Below are 12,263 nucleotides of genomic sequence, written 5' to 3' on the forward strand. Positions count from 1 at the left end.
CACCCAACCTCCCAGCATCAGAATTCTCTCAGGCACCTCCAATTTCAGCTTCCCAGCATTATGGAACTCGGGCACTTTATCTAGAGGTAAAGAAATCATATCAAACTGTGTATGATGCAGTGCAAGCAATGCTTTAGCTCATGTAACAGTAGTTAATTTATGGATCTCTCCTGCTTCTCAGAGGACCAAGCATACAGAGCATTTACAGATGTTAACAGTTCCTTTTTTCAGAATCTGCATCACAACATTTTGTTAGCCCTGCTGTCATGACAGAGTGAAAAATCATAATAGAAAGTGTTTTATTTCTGCCACAGCTTTCTAAGCTCTTTTCAGGTATTACAACCCCAAACTCACAAAGGAGAAACTGCGAGAAGAGTTTTGTCTGAACTTACTCAGCGAACATGCAGCTGACCTGCCCGATGCCAAGATGGCCCAGGTGGGCTGGATGAAAGAACCATCCAGCCCAGCCTGCCATTCATGAGAGGCTACCAGCAGCTACTTGGAAGCAGAAGGACCATTCCCAGTCTGTGCTGCAGACCAGCAGTAAAAGCACTTTCATGGCTGAAGACTGCATCTGACCCACAGGATTTAAAAGCTACCAAAAGACCCATCCCTCAGTGGATTTGTCCAGTATCTTTTTGAACTTCTTCACAATTTCCAGAAATACTAAATGCATTTGGTCTGCAGGTTTTTAGCTGCTTAGGTAGCAACTGAACAGCAGACATGAGGCAAAACCAATCTGGCAAAGTCCATTACTTTCCTCAAGTCTGGTTCCAGATGAGAACTGAGACCAGGTTTGATAGCCAGATGGGAGAGCTCAAAGTCTAGGCTGCTATCTGGTGATTGCCATCTGGCTATCATCCTAGGAGTCAGGCAAGCAATATTTTGACCAGGAATATTCTGTTTATACGCCAGTCTCCCCGTTAATTAGAAACGCATAGAGAGAAGAGAGACGGTCATGAGGCTGCCTTTAGAGGGGATCAAATAAAAAAGCACCATGAAGAGATGGGCAAGGCTGGCCAGGCCCTGATCCTCAACAAAGTGCTTAGGAGAGTTTTAGCCTTCTGACCTCTTTTGTGCTCCTCTCCTTGGTGTCCCCCAAGTTGTCAACAGCAGAACAAGGGCAGCAGCAGGGCAGCTTCTCAGACACACTGCAGTCCTCTGCTTCATTCAGAAAAAGATGGTACAAACTGACAGAAAAGCAGCAAACTGGAAGTGATGTCTTCCCCCATCCATTCTCACTCCTTCCTGCCTCCAACTAAAATATATAGACATCTGCCCAAATAAGCACTGTGCTAGTAAATGCAGGCAAGCTGGTAAGCCTCTTGTCGGCTGATTCATTCACAAAACCTGCTTCTGATAATATTTTTGTTCATTTTTCTCACTTTCCAATGCTAACAAATATCAGCCCAAAGAAAACCACCGATGGGAGTGGAGTGTGCAAGCCAATGTGCATGAACACACCCAAGGACAGGAGAGATTGGTCTTGGCTCCCCAGGCACCATCACAGGAGCAAGACTGGATCAGAGGCCAGGAAGGTCTAGCTGCTATTGACTGTAAGCTCTCCTCTCCAAGGCCAAGTCGGCCATGGTGAGCCATGCCTTTGACCCTGCTGCCAAGCTGGACTGGTTCACCTGGGGCTGATGCCAGAGCCCCATCACAGCTTTTCCCTCTCCCAAATCTGGTGCTGCTCTTAGGAGAAGCTATCCTCACTTGGAGCTTCCAGGGATGGATTCATCACAGGGGAAGGGAGATGAGACAGAAGAGGTTGGCCCCATGTGCAAAGCACCAGTGTTTCTTTCAGGACAAGCTGCATGCACAGGAGGAGGCTGAGCACCAGGTGTGATGGACCACATTTGAAAGAGCAAAAGGGCCAGGGAGCAACAAGAAGAGTGGAGAGATAAAGACTCAAGGTAAGGAGAGCACAGAGCATGCCACAAGCCAAACAACCCCTCTTACAGACAGATAATGCTTTTTAATGCTGCCCAAAAGCTGCAAGTCATGCTTGTTTATGACTATCCATGAACTAATGAAGCCACCTACCACCCCTACCAGCATGGGATGGGCAGGTATGCAATAGCCTCAAGATACACAGCCCTAATCTGTCTGTCATCCTGGCCAACACCTTTTAGCTGACCAATTTCAATTCACACTAAATGTATCTGTAAGGGAGTGGTGCCAAACTCCAAAACAATTGTTTTATAGTTCTCTCATATGGCATGTGGAAAACATCTCCTGTGTTGTTCTGGATCAAAAGGTAGAGAGCTTTGCACAGGGTGGGACAAATGCGGCAGGAATCTAAGCAGGTAGCTGAAGTTCTCCTGAACACTGATGTCCATGAAACACCTCTCTCCTTGCCAAGAAAACAATTTCTTTATGGCCTTTTTTAAGGAAAATTCCCATTGGCTTCAATGGGTGAGGACTTGGCTGAGGAAAAAGCCTGTTCTAATGGCCATCAGTTAACGTCTGTAGGGAGCTGCACCGTCTCGCCAACATTTTCAAAAGCGACTACCAATTTCCAGTACTAAAATTTTCGGGAATCTGGTTTGAGACCTCTAGGCACCTCTGCCAAGACAGCTGAGAAACAGAGGGGCTGAAAAACAACCTGTCACTTCCAGAGCTATGAGAAAAAATGTACCACACAAAAAAAGGCGGCTGCCTCAGGTTAAAAATATATTTTTATCCCTTTGAAGAGCCCTGAAGCGTATCTGGGCTGCAGGACAGGATGGAGCCAGTAGCACTCACTTAGCACAGGAGGGCCAGGCTGTATCACGGGAGCACACACCATGCCAAGGACTGCAGCCGCCCTCCCCAGTGCTGCTCCTGCTCTCTCTGCACTTGCTTTCCTTCATCAACAGCTTGCCCAGAGGGTTTCACGTGCATTTGCTTATCTGCCCAGGGTGTTTGTACAGTGTTTAAATGCTGATTAAGGCCCCAGACCCACAGAAAGTTTCACCCAAGTGGCCTTCAACACCCTGCCTGAAACCCCACTAACTGGGGGTCCCGGCTGTGTCCTGGGCTGGATGGGGCTGACATCTCCCTCCCACAGCAATCACAGCCTCCTTTGGCCAGCACTTCCCTTCTGAAGACATCTAAGGGCTTTGCAGTTCATTAATTACCCTGAAGACAGAAAGGTGTTCATCCTGAATTGCACATGGTTAAAGAAAAAAAAAAAAGCCCAGAAATATTTGAGAGTGCTGCCCAAAGCCATGCAAGGAATATATGGACAAATCTAGAAGCCCAAGTCCTGGCCTGGCACTGTACCATGCACAGGAGTGAGCACACTTGGGGTTGCAGGAATGGAGCATCCATGGAGAGATTTTTCACCCTAAGCAGTGTCATTCATCTTATCTAAGTTTGGGGTGGGGGGGTTACCTCCAACTCTTTTAGTTTTTTGTGTCTTCAAGTATTACCGTTTCAGGATAATTTAAATTACTTATTGCTTGCCACTTTTTATTTTAAGGAGCAGAGATGCCTGTCCCAGGCTGCCAGGAAGCCAGTGCTTGTCCTGTGCAGCCTGAGAGCAGACAGAGCCTTTAAGCCTGACCTTTCATATGCACAACAGCCCCAGGGGAAGAATTACTCGTAGGAATGTAGGGAAGGAGCAGACAATCCCCAACCCCAGCCCCGGTGACCTCTGCCTCATCAGTCTGCAAAGTACTTCTAGAAGAGCCCTGGGCAAAGGTGCAACAGCTCTAGGGTGTGTGTTATGACCTGAAGCTCAGAAACCTCAGAAACTTCGCCAACAAGGATTATACTGGCATTGCAATTTCCTCACAGCAGCAGCTGCCAAGAACAAAACCCACCCCCCTCCACCCAGGACCTCTGGCCCATACCTTACCCCAAAAAGGATCCAGGGTTTGCTGATTAGCAGTGCCAACCTGTAAAGCACAGAGCCATGGCACAGCATCCATCCACACTCAGCTGGCAGCAGAGGGAAAATGTGGGAGCACTGGTACGTGATGTGGCCCCAAACATCATCAAGCCAGTCTGGATGCAGCTGTCCAGAGGCAGATGAAACCAAAGCACACACACAAGTTTCACTCTTCACTTTGCACAAAAGGGCATCTGGAAATGCCACAGAGAGAGCATGAGCAATGGGCTGTGTAGGAGAGGGGGCAATGGGAGAAGGGCACACATCAGAGAAGGAGCATCACCTGCCCTGGAACATCTCTCACAGAGGGCAACCATGGATGCTCAGGGGAGGGGCAGAAGAAAAGACAATTACAGAGCAATTCCTTCCCAGCTCTCCTCCTGGCCATCAGCAGTTCAGAAACCAAAGGTATTTCATCTAGACTGGGTTTAACAGCCAGTGACAGACCTAAAGAGGGGGGAAAAGCTGTGCATGACCCCTTCTGGATTCAAGTACAGGGACACCCCCATACTGCTTCCTGCCCCCTCTCCTTAGCCAGCAGCCTGTTCTGCTTAGCCTTATCCAGTCCTGCACAGGGAACATGTCATGTTTAAGCTGTCAATTTGATTGCAAAGGACTTACAAGCCCAGAGGTGTCTGTGCCACCCAGCTTTTGGGAGGACTGGCCTGAAGACCAGTCATCCCAATCTCCTGGAAACACAGGCCACCGTGAGACACCAATCACTTCAGAGAATCTCTCCATCTGCAGAAGAGCTCCCTGGACCCCCTCTGTCTGCCTGCACTCCCAGGGTTATTTCACCACACCAACTTGCTCAGTATCAGTGAGGAATTGCACACCACAGCCAGGAAACTCCTGCACTGGTCTCCAAGAGCTTGTTTTACCTCTGTGATAAGCTGTCCACAAAGCACTCTGAGATCCCCTGGGGCCAAAAGCTCTAGGACTCTGCAAACACCCTTTTTTATGCCATGAGATCTTTTCAGCCCATCTCTACCAGCAGGGAAGGCAGGACTGGGGAGGGAACAGCATGTTCTGGCCAGGGGTTGCTTAGCAAGCTCCTCTCCCTGCCCTGAGCAGCTGGCACTGAGGGGTGATCCAAGGGGCACCCAGTGCTTTCCTTTGACTCAGGCATCCTACAGGAAATGCTTTATGCTCCTCCAAAGTGCCAGGGATGCTGACTCGGGGCAGCACAGCTTCCAGCAGCCTGCTTTGCTCTCTTTTTCCTGCCTCTTCCTGGTGGCTGGAGAGCTCAACTTTCCCTCCTCCATCCACCTAGGTCCAGAGCCAGAGGAAAACCTCTTACCACTGCACAGGGCCCTGCAGCTCACCTGTGTACCGCTGCACACAAAGCCATCTAGCACCGAGGGAGAAGCAATACTGACATGGAGCTGATGTCAAATGAAGAAAGGAGAGGGACCGAGATGTCCATTCCCCTGGGTTTTACTTTGGTCTTATTTTCTTTTTTTTTTAACCACGTTTGTAGACTGGTTTCCCAAGGATACAGGACTTGTGCAATTACACAGCCTGCCTCTATGTGTTTCTGCATGTGCGTATGTTTGTATGACTGCCTGTCTCCCTATTAGTTCTCCTCCCCCTCCACCTCCCAATATATCTACAAACACGTCAGCAAATGCCAACTGCATCTCAAACAGGAACACAATTCGCAAAAATAGTAAGTTTCCACCATTTCATGAATATGTGCAACCAGGCTGAAGAGAGACAAAACAGCAGGGTTTGTTTTGTTAGCTTTCTTTCCAAATGATTTGACTGAAGGGCCATGTAGCACATTACCAGTTCACTCTGTGCAGACCCAGCAGAGCACAAACCACCGCAGGGGAAGGTCTGCTCCAGCCCTCCTCCTGCCAGCAGTGAGCCTGCACGTATTGTTTGCAACATCCTGCTCCCTCCTGCACAGCTGTTCACTTTGTGCCAACAGTGGTAAGTGAGGATGCTGTTCAGGACCCTCAAAAATTCAGGGGATTGCTTCAAGTCCCTTCATTTACCAAGCTTCCACTTACAATCCTGCTTTTCTCTCACCACTCCTCCCGAGCACGGAGCTGCTGTGCATCCCTAGTGCGCACCTACAGCAGAGACACTCTGGACTTACCTAAAAGCCGAGGCTGAGGAGCCACAGGGTCTCATCTCATGGCTGATGACAGTGTTTTTGTGCATGTGTGCATGCCCTCAACATGTGTGAAGGCAGCATGCTCCGGGGAAAGACCTTAATGCGTTTGGAAGGTTTTGCAGAATGAGGCTCGCTGAGCTCCCTGCCACCATAAAAGCATTTCCCCTTGTTAGTGAACCGTATCTCAGCCTTTTCAACACAGTTCTACAATTAGCCCTCTGCAAAGCTCCAACCTTCCCAGCAGAACCAAATGAATTAACTTGAAAACACTTCCAAGCTTAAATTAATTGCACTACAGCTTCCCGATTTGACATTGACCCTGTCTGGAAAATCCCCAGAGTAGCTACTACTGAGTCATTAGGGGCTTCTGCCTGAATGAAACAAGCCATTAATCTTATCAGGCCAAGTCTCTGCTCTCCTTCCCCAGTCACTCACATGTATCCGTGTGGTCTTCAGGCACCCCAAAAAGCCTGAACCAACTTCTAGTATAAGACCAGGACCTAAATCCTTGGTTCCTATCAATTTCCAGAATAAAATCAAACCACAAAACCACCTTCTTCATTTCCTATAGGTTTACCTGCCACATTTGAATTACCTGTATTTCCCCAATGCATACATGGGCTCATCTCTAACCCAGAGTCCAAATCTGTTGGGGCTTTTGCATCCCACAGTCCAGAGAATGCAAGCACAGAAGAGTTTCCTTACCACAGCCTCCAGGAGGGTGCCTGCATGTTCATCACTATCTAGATGATCTCTGTTTGGCATTGGGCTGCTGCACCTCTCTTTCCAGCAGGAGAGCCAGAGGCTGCCAGAATTACAGGAGCTGTGATTCTCGACAAGGCTGATTCCCAGGTATGACACTCTGCAGCCTGCCAGGAAGGGTTGATGAAGGACTTATGATCTAATGGACACACAATCACAAACAAGAAACTCTTCATCATCACACTAAACATTTCTGCCTCCTTCACTAATTTTGGGGAAAATTACAGTATACAGGATCTTTTCAGACTATTCTCCTATTTTTAAATTGTTACCTTTTTTATCTAATAACTTTTAAATTATTAGCAACAAGCAAACACCACATTAGCTGGGGATAGACTGCCAAACATCAGTTTGAACCTGCACAAATGAAAGATGGACTACTAAAGGAAGTGCTCACATCTGTCCATGTCTCTTGGATGGGGTGCTTTAGCCAAATACAAGACATATTGCTTCAAGGAGAGGTGGTTGAGGGAAATTTTGTGGGTTCTATCATATAAGAAGCTAAGGGAGTTAGTCTCCGACATTGCCCTCTGCCTGTTCTGGCTCCTCAAGGAGGGACAAAGGCTCACCAAAAAGATGTCCTCTGGCTCTGGAAGCCCAACTGCAATTCACTGATTTGTGAGTAACCATTTGGTGCCTGTTCACAACCCCCAGGATCAATGGCTGGTGGGGAAGTGGCTCTGGACACAGCATGGCCAAAGGAGCCTGCGGCAGAGTACTGCACCATCTGGGAAGGCTGTGTGCAGCACAGCCAGAAGTCTGACCTTCCACCCTCAAGAAAAGTGGAAAAGCCTCAAAACCAGGAATAAAAAAACCCCAACCAAACAAAAAACAACTCACAAAGCAAAAAACACTTAAAACCCAGAAAGGTCCTTCACCCTGCCTCTGAGAGCCATCTCTCACCTATCTCTGGTATTGCTCTGCTCCCTTCTCAGCCACATTGGCTTCTCCAGTTATGTATACAAATGGAATGAACTTCAGTCATTTGTATTACTAGTTTTTAAATAACATCTCACTTTTCCAAAGTCAGTTTTTCCAGACGGCAGCTCAGGCCAGGGCTCCCCTCACCACCCACCCAAATCTCATTGCACATTTCCTCAAAGTCTGCCTTTTTCAAAACACACTATTATTACAGTAATTCCTTCCTACCTTCTCAGAAACTCTGCCAGAGCCCAACAGCCACTACCACTGGTGTCACCTTAAGGTCTCCTGGACCCACTGTCCTCATACAGCTCCTGAGCCACGCACCAGCCCTCAAAGCCAACCCTGTTTGCTTTTCCCCCAGAAACCTGCATTCCCCAGGGACAAAGCACAGGTGCCTCCAAATAAAACCAGAGCACTGAGCCGTAAGTAGAAAGAGGGAATATCTGCTGCAATTTAGTTGAGTCTTTTTTGCCCACCAGCATCTCCCAGCTGCCTCCAGCACTCACAGTCATTATCCTGCCCTCCTCATGAGAGCTATTACTTAGTTGCTACATCCCACATTTAAACCACAAGTTGAGCTATTCCCAGATAGTGTTTTTTTTCTCCTTTGACATCCAAGCTAAGCAACATTGCAGTTGTTTCAGGTTATGTCAAAACCCTTTGTTCATCTGTTCTTGGGGCAATATTTCACTTAGTTTTGCAGTCACTTTGCTCGATTTCTTTAACACTTGTTTTACCCTTCTCCCAGCTAGAGGCAGAGCTAAATTTGAACCCTTGTGTTCAAGTACTCCATGAGGGGGGACGGAACCAGGTCTTGCATGTGTATTTGTTATGCACATTTACTATTTATCTTAGTATGTGCATTTACTGAAACAAGGCAACTTCCACTCTCTAAGCATAAAGTCTTCACTGATACAACACTGCTACTGAAATAACCAGGAGCTTTGACAAAACCAAGACTTTGCAGATTCATCCCACTGCTGACTGGCACATGCACGCATGCAAGAACACAATGAAAGGTTCAAACTCATGGACACTCTACCAGAAGGCAGCAATTTGATCTGTAGTAACAGTCTGTGGCGTACAAGGGCCATGCACATGCAAGTAATGCAAGTTACATTTACGGTCCCTCAGTGACTTCCAACCTCCAGAGCCTACAGCATGGCCACATCCATGCCACTTGGCCTTCAGAAGGGGAAGTTTCCTCCCCATAGGTGGGAGGAAAGCAGTGCCAGGCAGCCTGCTGCTTCACTCTGATGTTGTTGCTTTGGTCTCTTGCCTTTATGGAAAAAAGGGCTGGATCTCATTTTGTTTGAAAATTACTCTCTATTTTGGGCCACCCATGAAGTTGCCCAGATTCAAACCTCAGGAGTTTGCAGACTCCTGCTGAGCAAAAGGCAGGAAGAGAGAGCCATAAAACTGTGGTAGAGGAAGGAAGAAAAGACAGGGGAACATCAGTAGCTGCATTCCCAAGGAGGATGAAGGCATTGCAAAACTTAAGAAACAGACCACCACAAAACAGAGTGATGGAGACAAATGTGATAAGCCAGCTTAACCACTGGAAAGGAAGCTGGGATGCACATCAGTCAGCTTTCTACTCAAAGAGCTCCAGAAAGCATTTTGTGTACAGCCAGCCAGCACGCTCACTGCCAAGCACCCTGGTGTGCTTGCTTTACACCTGATCTATACAGCACCCCCTTCTTGGTGGGACAATCTGGATACTACTTAAAGCCTTGGAAGAGATCCAGGCATGTGGCAAAGAACCCTTGAAAAGTGGGATCTGCTGATACCTCAGGATGGTCCCCAAGTTAGAGAAAACCACCCCTGCCTTTGTAAACAACCCAAAGAGTGAAACACTGAGCTCCTGCAAGGAAATGCAGGGAACCCTCTGGCTTCAAGAAGGACTGGCATTCTCAGAGAGTTCAGCCCAAAATGCCAAACGCCATAAGTTGGCTTGTGGCATATGGGTGCTTATGTCCTTCTCCAAACCAACCCCAACCATGGTGTAAGCCTGGCATGGGTAAGCCTCCCCAGCCACAGGCCACCCAGCTGCTCTGCAGCAAGTACGGCTCACACTGTACTCTGCTGGTGTTGCACAGCATGCAACAGGTTTTACCTGGCCTTCATCTATCATATTTTGGAACCCCTAAATTTTCAAAGCAAAATGCAGCAGTCATTTAAGGGCATGTAAGTCCCCAAGCATAGGGTCTGGGGAAGGAGCTCACCAAGGGGGGCACTAAACCCTCCCAGGAGCCCTAAGGTGGGAGGCTGTCAGTAGGTGAATTGCCCTGGAGCGCTGTAACTCGCACTGCTCTCATAAAGACCACCACAACTGGAAAGCAATGTAACCACAGCCATTCCAGAGGCAAGGGGGCAGGAGCCAAGGAGATGGTGGGGAACAACAGCCCCCAGCAGCTACATACCCCCTTTCATCAGTCCCCAGAACAAAAGCACTGCTGCACTATTCCCCATCGGGAAGCAATGGACACCCACACCCACCTCCACCACACTTGGTCTGTAAAGCTCCACTTCATTAGAGCCACTGTTGCCACATCTGTTAGTGCTTTAAAGCACATACATCTGGCTTAATTAAGCATTTGATTTTATTGCTGCTTTATCTCCATTTTCTAAACAGGCCTTGCAGAGAGGGTTTTGTGTGCTTGAAGTTTGCTTCTTTTTTCATTCTTCCTTTTTAAATTTTTTTTCCACTGAAATCCCACCTGAAGCAGGAACAAAAGCCGCTGTGACAGCTGCTCACGATCTCTGGGGCTGCTTTTATGAAAGTCTCCTCTCTAGACAATAAACCTCATCCTAAATATTCTGGTTTGTGTGCTTCAAAGCTGCAGACCTCGACCCCGCCAATCCTCCCTTCCCATTCTTTCCCCAGCAAAAAATCAGAGTTAGTGGCAGAAGGTAGTGTAGTACAAGTCAGGAAGAAAGAAAAGAAAAAGGATCTTGCTGCCCTTGCAGTCTCTGAAACTTTGCCTCTGCCAAGTTACAACAAACAGGAAAAGCAGAATCAAAACACAGCCCCCATGTCCCCCTCCATCCACCCAGTGCAGGCTGTGCTAGTGCCAGCTACTGCTCACAAACAATCATGCTGCGAGACTCCTCCGGCACATCCTTCCAGGTGGCCTGAACAACAGAAAAGCCCAGCTCAGGAAGCCTGTATTCGATGCATGCAGTGCTTGAATCCCTTCCAGAAAGTACAAGGGTCCTTCATGCCCCCGGACTGAGAAGAGGTTACCTGAAATGCCCTTTGCCAGCTCCTATGCTGGAAGATGCCTGTTTCCCTGTGAAACCAGAAGCCAGGCACACAGTAGCTGGGAACATAGAAGAGTGCTGGCTGTAAAGTTGGCTGTTTTCCCACTAAGCCACCCCAACTACTTTGCAGCCACTGGGAGAACAGGACTGGTGCCTCCTGTGGCAAGGAGTTAGGGCACCTTTGCTGGCCTGTGGCATCCTCACATACTCATGCCCATCATCCTTCCACAGCTTTCAGGCCATGATATGGGATGGCCACTATCCCAGAGAGTATGTGTCTCACTGCAGACTAAGGCTGAGACTGCTCAGCAGGCCGCCTGACTGTCATGGAGCACCAAATGCACACAAATACATTATGCTTAATACTAACACAGAATGAAACCCACACAAGCAGCCCAGGAGCTCTATACCTGCTAACAGGATGACCTGCTGAAATCAGGACTATTGTAGCTTCAGGGTAAGTGGCTGGATGAAATGATCACACCACCACATGTCATGGCTGTGACGCAGCAATCCCCACAATCTGTTCCAGGCACCCAGGAGGAAGCTCCTCAGTTACACCACCACTTGCTTTTCATGCCCAGCAGGTACACTCCCCACCCCCACCAGCCATCTCCTCAAGTGTCCTGCCCTGACCATCAGCTCCTTGTTCTCCTGCCCCTCACGTACAAGAGAATCCTGTTCAGCCACTGTCACATCTTGTGAACTCTGGCTTCCAATTCTTCCAATGGAAGAGGCATCAATGTCCTGCCTGCCCCCCTCCTACATGAATAAGATATTTGAAGCACTGTCAGCTCTCCCAATGCTGTGTTCCAGTTTGATTTCACGCTGCAGTGCTGAGTCCAACCATCCTTTATCCCTGCTGCCTGGTATCTTTTCTCAGATGTCTAAACACAAAAGCCACCCTCAAAGCGAGCAAAAAGCAAGGCATACTAGCAGCAGCCGAATGAGCTCCCCTGGTCCTTCCTGTCCCAGTCCAACAAGACGTCAAGCCCAGGAAAAGAAATATCTGAATAGTGAAATGAAAGAGAGTCAAAATGTAATTAAACTCTGCACTTCCTATCCCAAACTGGTAATGGATGTTCAGGCACTCTTGTTTCACTAGAGAGGAAAACAGACCCGTCTTTAACAAGACAAACTCTTCTGGATTCCTTGGCAGGAGGGCAGTGAGCAAATTACAGTCTCTAAACCTCTCCCTGCCCTCCTCTCTTCCTCCAGCACAGCTCGTATGCACAAAGCAAAGACATCTTTCCTACGAAAAAATCCCTCTTTAGGCTTTACAGTTGAACCCAGCTGGACGCTACCTGTGGGAACACC

General features: G+C 48.2%; 1 protein-coding gene across 2 annotated transcripts in view; it reads right to left on the minus strand.

The window, feature by feature from the left end:
- Nucleotides 1-12,263, minus strand: part of IGFBP2 (insulin like growth factor binding protein 2) — a gene marked incomplete at its 5' end in the record, with an annotated part of 62,151 nt that overhangs the window by 5,865 nt on the left and 44,023 nt on the right. The gene's annotated exons all lie outside the window — the stretch shown is intronic.

The sequence above is a fragment of the Coloeus monedula genome (genome assembly GCF_965178545.1).
Source record: "Coloeus monedula genome assembly, chromosome: 7".
Lineage (NCBI taxonomy): Eukaryota > Metazoa > Chordata > Aves > Passeriformes > Corvidae > Coloeus > Coloeus monedula.